This window comes from Chanodichthys erythropterus, chromosome 12 (assembly GCF_024489055.1).
Source record: "Chanodichthys erythropterus isolate Z2021 chromosome 12, ASM2448905v1, whole genome shotgun sequence".
Classification (NCBI taxonomy): domain Eukaryota; kingdom Metazoa; phylum Chordata; class Actinopteri; order Cypriniformes; family Xenocyprididae; genus Chanodichthys; species Chanodichthys erythropterus.
This window is the reverse complement of record NC_090232.1, coordinates 53,752,708-53,762,882: the sequence shown is the minus strand read 5'-3', so window position 1 is coordinate 53,762,882 and position 10,175 is coordinate 53,752,708.

Sequence of the window (10,175 nt, the reverse complement as noted above, 5' to 3'; positions counted from 1 at the left end):
ATTCAAAAGACCTTTAAAGGTGCTCATAGTCAGATGTGTATGTATATCAGTTTTATTTTACAATTCATTTCATGCCAAAAGGAGAAAGCATTTTTACTCAATGTACGATGTGAGCACTATTCAACTTCAACTTCTTCTAGACCACTCGTGTGATTTAGAAAATAAATAAATAAATAAATAAATACATACATAATAAATACATATAAAGCTACAAATCAAATTCTGTGAACAATGATTGCTACTTTATTTCTATATTATATATTGATTCACTCACAAAACATTATCATAATATCCATTCAATATGGGTAAGTCAAAGCAGTTTCAAAGGAATACATTTTCTAGATTTTGATCAGCATATTATGTTTGATTTTTTTTTTTTTTTTTCAGGTATCCAGTCTGCTGTCAGAGAAGTTTGTTGAAGTTCTTGTTAGGGTGTACTACAAAACTGCAGAAAAAGAAAAAGAAGAAAATGCCATGGAGGTCCTTGTGAAGTGCTTTGAACAATGGCACCTTAACTGGGTGTGTATGGTTTGTCACATAAAAAAAAAAAGCACAAGTCACTCTAAAAAACAAAACATGATCCAATATGAACAAACTATGAACTGCTGCATTTTTACTAACTAACATTAACAAAGATTAACAAACACAGTAACAAATGTATTGCTCATGGTTAGTTCCCAGCTAACAGAATTTTGCTATAAGAACGTTCTCTAAATATTCAGTGTTGGTTCTGGGAACATTAAAAACGTCCAGTTTTCTTGACATTACAGGAACATTTTTATAAGGTATAATGTTCCTCAAATGTTCTTTCAACTTAATTTTGATCTAAAATTCAACATTGTAGGAACGTTGATTTGTAACATTCCAAGAACATGAAGATGTTCAGTTTCCTTAATGTTAGTAGAATGTTATTTAAAGGTTAATATGATGTTCCTGAAACATTCTTTCAATCATGTTTAATACAATGTTGAATTTTAGATCAAAATTAAGTTGAAAGAACGTTTGAGGAACATTATACCTTATAAAAACGTTCCTATAACGTCAAAAAAAAAACTGGATGTTTTTAATGTTTCCAGAACCAACACTGAATATTTAGAGAATGTTCTTATAACAAAATTCTGTTAGCTGGGCTATTTTAATACATTCATTAATGTTAAGAAACAAAACCTTATTGTAAAGTGTTACCTCTTTTTTTCTCTCCTTCTAGCGTGAGATTTGGCTCTATGATCAAGAAGAATTTCAGGGTACCGAATGTGTGATCAGAGAGGACTGCCCTTCTTTGGACCAACACGCTATAAATGAGGTCCGCTCCTGTAAGGTGCTCAGAGGCGTCTGGAAGCTCTATGATGGTCCTTCCTACACTCATCCAGAGCACCCAGTGCAGTTGGGAAAAGAGTATCGCAAGCCTATAGAGTGGGGCTCCCGGTCCAATGCTCCTGCTCTCTCTCTTAAATGAGTCTATCTGACCACTTCATCCACCCATCTTCAGCACTAGGTCACCTCTAAATTAATGTTTTAAATTGACAGCCCTAGTTTAACGTCTATTTTAAATGTAAATGTACTATTAACTATTGATACATTTACTGAAATGTGAATAATTTGATTATTTAGCATATCATATAATTAATTTGATGACAACTAATTGACATCTCTAAACCACTCATTCACGTTATTTTTATATATGTAGATGTGTGTGCGTGAATAAATCTTATGTCAGAGACGTTAATGGTGAGAAGCAGTGAAATTAAAAATCAGTGATGATAAAGTAAAATCAAATGATAATCATAAAACTAAAAGTGCATGGAAACTTTTTTCTGCAACTGTTGAATTCAGCCTAAGTGATTTCTGATAAAAATGTTTTACTTTTTCTTCATACAAACAGTCGGCTATTTTGCCGTTATGGATATTATGTGTACCATGACCAACTCTGTTGTTGGATATAGCCACTAGTTAGAGACTAACCGTAGAGAATGGTGAAGGGTTAAATTATACTATGAGAAGTTTGTGATAAATTGATAGATAATTGTTGGTTTGTTTCAAATAATATAATTTCTTTGTGTGTGTATAGAGTAGAGATTTGGTTTTTGTTAGTAATTTTGGGAGTTATGCAATTTTAAGGATTATATTTTACCTGGAATGTGTCTGTACAATCTTTTACACTTTCTGAGGATTCAGGAGTTAAGTTACACATTTTATTATTCATTTCTGGAAAAACAAGTGATTTTTGCTATTCAAAAACTGTATTGCATAAACAGCAATGGTGAAGGATTTATTTTTCCCTTTTCTAATAAATGTGAGGGTGTTTCTATTATTATTATTTTATTTTATTGTTTTTTGTCTGTACTAGTTCCTCTGCTTCATGTCTTGTGATGAACAAATCACTGCAGTTAACCTGTGATCACCCTATTTCTGCACTGATGAGAGTAACATTGCAAAAGAAAAAAAGAGCACCATAAAAATATGATTCAGCAAATAGGAGCCATGGTAAAAATGAAGCACAATATGCTAAGCAGTACAAAACACACTGAGCAAATCAAATAAATAATAATAAAAAAACCTAAATAGTAAACTAAAAATAATACTAGAAATATCTATTGCAGTTTTCATATGTGAAAGTGTGCTCTTGTTTATTTTATTTTATTTTTTTAAAAATGTGTCTAATTTTTATTGTTTTTCTGACCACTAGGATTTTAGTTACTGATGTCATTGTTGAAACGTCCTATTTTTTCCATCCATTTTCATTGCCAACATTGATGATAACAAGCAGAATCAATGAAGGAAAGAGAAACACAAGATCTACGACTTCAGCCACAGCCTTAGATGAACTGAAGATAAAAGACATTAAATCTCTGAAGATCTGATTAACAACTCCACAAACAGCATTACCAGCTTCACTTATTACTAACCAGACTGTAAAAAAAGTAATACCTAGACCTAACTTATAAAAAGTGAGGCAAGTGGCTGCATTGGATGTTTTAAGTTGAGTCAACTTGCAGCCTTTTTTAAGTATAATAAACACTGTAACATTACTTAATACAAACACAACAAAATCAAGTTGAGTTAACTAATAGTACTAGTAATACTCAGTTAGATAAACCTACTTTTATTGGTACATGTAACTTATTTATGGGTTGCTACAAGTTACCTGTACTCATTTTAATTAGGTTTTATGAACTTTATGTTCTTAGTAAAATTAACCTAATCATATGTGAAAAAACAAACAAAAAAAAAAAAAAAAAAAAAAAAAAACATTTTGAGTCCTGGCTATAACTTCAGAAAATAAATCTAAATGTCTATATTCTAAGCACTACAGTGATTAAATTTACATAAACAGACTGTGTCAAAAACAATTACAAATTCAATTGAAGAAGAAAAACATGGGAAGATAGATTAACCCTCTGGAGTCTGAGGCTGATTTGGGGCCTGGAGAAGTTTTGACATGCCCTGACATTTGTGCTTTTTTCATTTGTTCATAAACACATTAATGACACAAGTGTCATTACACTGTATTCAGCACAAACTAGGCTACAATAATATGTAAGGAACATGTATGTACATGTTTGTGTTTTTGAAGGAATAACATTTATGCGTGGTTACTGAAAAAACAAAAAACTTAAGTCACTGAAATGAGGCCAAAAAAAGTATATTAAATCTGTGTTCATAAGACTTTTGGGTATTGGAGGTTGTAGACTAGAGTTTTTGCTTCAGAATTATGTAAAAATTATGCTGGCTACTCCTCATATAAAACAATATATTGATTTAGTTTTTGTAAGTCACTTTTTGTCAAGAAACACAGTATGCGTGGAGGCGTGAATCATCATGAATAATGGACCATTTACACCTGAGAAGACGAATCAAATAGTAATGACCTGAAATGACTTGCATATTAATGAGGCCTTTCAGTCAGGTAGGGTGTGAAAAAACCCTCTGTAATCATGTCTCAGCTGAATTTAAAATAATGGTATTCTATTATATTCTTTAAAATAGAATGCATTTCTGTGATGCAAAGTGTCTGAACAATTATGTTACCTCTGTGGCATTTCATATAGGCTTTTAGCTTAAAGCATGCACATTTGGAGAAATATTGATGGATTCTTATATGTTTATGTCAAATTTCTATACAGAGGAGTAATATTTATTCTATATTTATTCTATATATCATCACTATGAGTGCTGGATGCAATTCATACTTGCAGCCGGAGGGCGCTCTGTACACTTTTAGGCCACAAATCCATATAAAGAAGAAGAAGAACCAGGAACTAACTGCATGTCTTCTAGAGATTGCTAACCATGGCTTTACCATCCAAATAAACACTTTTCAAGACAATAAATACACGATTGAGACGATGAATGCATGTATTGCCTCTGAAATTGCCTCTGAATAGCGCTGGCTCCGTGGGCGTGGCCGCATTAGCGGGTAATGAGCTGAATCACGGACTTCTGACATGGCTCTCTTTTCATACAGATTACATAAACACAGAATGTTTGTTTTTGATTTGACTTACACGATTTAAAACCTGACATTTCAACGTTTCTTTAGACGTATGTGTCATTTTTTTGTCATTCGTATTCACTAAGTTACAGTTAATTTTCTGAGAACTATCAGATTGAACTTTGTTCAGAGGGAGACGAGATATCACGCATCATGTTAGTTTTCTTTATTTTACAAAAAGCACAACATTGTGTTTTTACTCTGAGTGTACACAAATGAAAGAAGATATTCAACAGATTAAAATGGTGTATAACTCTTAATTGTATGTGCAACATTGACAGAGTATTTTGAGTCTCTTTCACACTGGTAAGAAAAAAAACGCGGTGGTATCGCCGGCGATACCCTCAGACCTCAGAGTGTTAAAGACAATAGCATTTATTCAATGTCAACCAGTGTCACTTTTAACAGTGTACCTGTCAAATGAGTCTTAAAGGTCAAAAACAAATAAAAATAAAAAGTACTGGTAAAAGTTGGTATTTGGTAAGCTCACCTACCAAAGTGATTGCATTTTTTTCAAATTATGATGATAAATAATCTAAAACAAATTGGTGAGGAGATTTGCATACTTGGATGATGGCTTAGGACGCATGGGGTCCAATCCCACAAAAAGCCTCTGATATACAGTATCTCAAAAGTATTCACCAGTTTTGAGGGAAACATGAGGTCAAGGGCATAGGTACGTCCAAACAGGAGGCAGCATGCTTTCGACAGGTTTGGCACACCTCTGACCACGGGCTGTCCTTCTATGATAATCCCAATCGTGTCGGGCTGATGGCATGTACATTTTCAGTGGGCAACTGCCAAGCTCAGTGTGCACCTCGGTTTCATCACGACTCTATTGGCGGAGACAAAAAAAGAATCAAGAGTTTGGTCAGACAAACTGGTAATGAGATGAATATAGCAGACAGGTAGAAGACAGATAAGACACAAAGTCAAAATTGTACTTTTGTTGCTAAAGGTGGTGGATACTAGATGGACACTGTGGCTAGAGCATGTGACCAGAGTGAAGTCTACCATGACAATACCATAGAGTGTGGGTACTAAACTATCATGATCTACTGTAGCATGAGTACTGTCTTTTTCTGGTTCAAAGGATGCATTACAATAATACGATGCAATTGTCCTTGCCTGTACCTGATTGGTCATCACATTAATGTTTATTAAGATACTGTTACATACAGGAGGGGACAGAGACACAGATGTAATGTTAACAATGTTTATTGAACAACCAGAGAGGTGAGGCAGAGTGCAGGTAAGTGAAAGCAGGTAAAGTCTGTGGCAGATGATATTCTTGAGTCTGATACTTGTCTTGTTTTTCCCAGGGATCGTGGATGGCAGGCAGACGTGGAGCAGACTAGACACAGAGACACTCACAGGAGAAAACTAGGAATCTTGGAGAACGCTGGAGACAGGTAAGTAGTCGTTAGAGGAGTCCTTGAGGTAAGCATAACAGGTAGGTATGCGTTAATGAGACCGGACAGTGACTGTGTGCTCTGGAGTGTCTTTTGTAGTGCTGCTGATGATGTCTGTGATGAGTGTCAGGTGTGGCTTGTTAGTATTCTGGTGAGGGAGTGAGCTGTGATTGGGTGAGTGTAGAGCCTGGCGTGTCTGTGACAAAGATGAGCCCGATGGAAGCGCGCCGCCGTGACGTCCAGGAGAGACGTGCGTGAGTGGGCGAGGGATGATTCAGGGCAATTGGGAGAACACACCGGAAAATCCTGGTGCTCCTCTTTTATGACAGACAAGCCGACACACCTCCTTGAGGTGGAATAGCCAATGACATAGGTGCAAAGTTGGCGGGCAAACTTTCCTTTGTCTTGTCTTGTGGCTTGATTTGCATAATTTATGATATGTTAGATCAGGGTGCATTTTCGTTCATAGTACCATTAAAAAATAGAACAGTGCATTCTGCAGCTATGTGACATATCTCAGTGAATGAGAGGTAGCAAGAGCTTTAAAACGAAACCAAACTCAACAGATCAGAAAAGCATATAAAAAGTTATGGTTTACAGACAATAGTATCATTAGAAATTACACTAGCACAACTACAATCCAAGCTAAGCTTATACAGTGGGAATAACTATATGCAATTTGACATACAACGGCGGTTACATTTAGGCATAATTATATTTTACACATACAGTCTTCAATGCATGTTTGTGTGTCTGTGTGTGTCCTTAGTGTGCGTGTATGTGTCTTTGTGGTGTGTGTTGGAATTTGGCTGGCCTCTCTGGGCCCACAAAGGGAGGGGTGATCCTTTGAAGTCTCCAGAGCTAGGAAGTGGGATTCTCTGTTTAATTTCTGACAGAGTAACAAACGTGTCAAAGTGTCTGTTTTTCTGGACTGGCCGGTGCCGATCCGTGATTTACAAACACAGTTCAGCAGGTTAAAAGCGTTCTGAAAATTCCAAAGTTGATTGACTACGCCGGATCTATCCAGACGCTACAGCACTGGAAGGGGGTGGGCTGACGGAGGGAGTTCTGGGCGTACTCGGCCCAACCCAGAAACCAGGAGTCCTGGTGGCCGTGACAGAAGGTACACAGGAAATGGCCGATCTCCTGTATCTTCCGCTCCATCTGCCCGTTCGTCTGGGGATGGTAGCCAAAGGAGAGACTTATGGTCATATCTAGGAGCTTAAAAAAGGATTTCCAGACGCGTGAGGTGAACTGAGATCCTCAATCAGATACAATACTTCGGGTAGTCCATAGTATCTGAAAACATAGTTGAACATTATTTCAGCTGTATCCATTGCCGTTGGAAGTCCTCGCAGGGGAATTAATTCGACAGGACTTAGATAACCGATCCACTGATGATACAGGTGCATCCGTTGGAGACTGGAAGATCTGTAATGAAGTCTTCAGGACCATGAATACGATATAGAGCATCAGCTTTTATGTTCTTTGATCCAACACGGTAGGAAATGGTAAAGTTGAATCTGGTGAAGAAAAGAGCCCATCTTGCTTGATGAGGATTCAATCATTTAGCATCTCGTAAGTACTCCAGGATTTTATGGTCTGTTAAAACCACAAAAGGATGTTTGGCTCCCTCGAGCCAATGCCTCCACTCCTCCAGGGCAAGCTTGATGGCGAGAAGCTCCCGGTTGCCGATGTCATAGTTGACCTCCGCCGGGTTGAGTTTGCGGGAGAAGAAGGCACATGGATGGAGTCTACTTGGTTTCCCCTGCTGCTGTGACAATACCGCTCCCACTCCTGTGGTAGAGGCGTCTACCTCTACCTCTTGTGTGGCGGCTGGAGTCCAGGACAGAGACTTGGGCTTACTGCACAGCAGATCCGTGAGTGGAGTGGTGACGATGCGAATCTTCGGTAAAAGTTTGCGAAACCCAGGAATCTTTGTAATTCTTTAACTGAGGTGGGAATGGGCCAGTCCTTGATGGCGGTGACCTTCCTCTCGTCCATGCGGACGCCACTGCGGTCGATGTTATATCCCAAGAACTGCACTGAGGGCTGATGGAATGTACACTTCTCGGCTTTCAGAAACAGATGGTAATCCCTCAGGTGTTGGAGGACCTCCGCAATGTGATGGCGATGTTCGGCCAGGCTCCGGGAGTAGATCAAGATGTTGTTGATGTAGACCAATACTGACTTATGCAAAAACTCCCGGAGCACCTCATGCTTGAAATCTTGGAATATGGAGGGGGCGTTGACAAGTCCACATGGCATGACGCAATACTCATAGTGGCCGGTAGGGGTCACAAAAGTTGTCTTCCATTCATCCCCCTCACGTATTCTGATGAGGTTGTATGCGCTGCAGAGGTCCAACTTGGTGAACACAGTGGCGCCGCGTAGATGTTCCAGCGCAGATGGGACGAGAGGAAGTGGGTACCTGAATTTCATGGTGATCTTCTTTAGAGCTCTGTAGTCTATCCAGGGCCGCAAGCCTCCGTCCTTCTTTGCCACAAAGAAAAATCTGGAAGCAGCAGGGGAAGTAGACGGGTGTATGTAGCCTTGCGACAGAGCCTCGTTGATGTATTCATCCATGGCCTTCTCCTCCGGGATGGAAAGTGATCTTTCCTCTGGGCACTGGCTCACCGGGGATGAGGTCGATGGTGCAGTCCCATGGCCGATGGGGAGGCAGCGTGGAGGCCTTCTTCAGACAGAAGACATCACTGAACTGGGAGTAACATGCAGGGATGTCCGTAGAACGGTTTTCGAGTGGAAATTCCACTGACGTAATGCAGACTTGGATTTTTTCAGAACCTGGAAGACTAGGAACAGGAAACTTGGGAAAACAGTCATTAAAACATTGGTTACCCCACCTCAGGATCTCTCCTGTCCACCAAGAGATGATGGGATTATGCTGCTCAAGCCATGGGCGCCCTAGAATCACGTCAGATGTTGAGTCCTCCAGAACCAGCAGATGTGGCTGTTGTCTTGAGTTTGAGCGACAGAGAGCTCCGGAGATGAAGTTTCCAGCTGACGAGGAGAGCATTAACTGCAAGACAGAAATCAGCAGCAGTAAGGTTTACAACAATAGTGAGTGGTTTCATCTTATTCAACGTAGGCATGATGACAGTCACCATAGGTCACACTGGACGAGTGGGGCATTCAGAGATGTAATGCCCAGGGCGGCCACAATACAAACAAAGATTCTGGGTCAGCCTCCTCTGTCGCTCAGCGGACGAAAGACGTGATTTTTCAATTTGCATGGGTTCGTTGGCTGGTTTTGGATGACTGACGGATTCAGGCTGGCGGAGGATAGATGGAAATAACCACTGGTCCTGGTGCTCTTCGAGACACAGCTGCATACGAGTGGCGAATCTGATGGATAGTTGGATGAATTTTTTCGAGCCCGATGGTATCCTCGTATGCAGCGAGATGCAACCACACATGGGGATCCAGTCCTTGATGATAGGTGGTAATGAGGGCTTGTTCGTTCCAACCGCTTGCTGCAGCTAGGGTTCTGAACTGGAGAGCATAGTCATTGGGATATAAGTGCGGTTGCATCTCCAGGAATAGCAAACAGTAGAAATCCGTTGCAGTCCTCCACCGAGCCAGAGAAGGGCGCCGGTTTGGCCATGGGACTGGTGATGGCAGGTGGTGAAGGAGATGCAGCGGTGAATGCGGAAGTGGTCACTGGTGTTGTTGGTGTGGAAGTGCTGGTGAGAGTGCGGCGAAGCGCATCCACAAGGTCTTGAAACAGATCCGGAGTGCTCATCGTGGTTGTTCAGACGGTTGTGGTCCGGTCTTCTGTTACGTACAGAAGGGGACGGAGACACGGATGTAATGTTAACAATGTTTATTGAACAACCAGAGAGGTGAGGCAGAGTGCAGGTAAGTGAAAGCAGGTAGTTGCGATGTTATTTATATAGTTGTGATGTTATTTGTATAGTCGTGATGTTATTTGTACAGTTGTGATGTTATTTGCATAGTTGTGATGTTATTTGTACAGTTGATGTTATTTGTATAGTTGTGATGTTATTTAGTTATGTTATTTGTATAGTTGTGATGTTATTTGTGTAGTTGTGATGTTATAGTTGTGATGTTATTTGTGTAGTTGTGATGTTATTTATATAGTTGTCATGTTATTTGTATAGTTGTGATGTTATTTATATAGCTGTGATGCTATTTGTATAGTTGTGATGTTATTTATATAGCTGTGATGCTATTTGTATAGTTGTGATGTTATTTAGTTGTAATGTTATTTATATAGTTGTGATGTTATT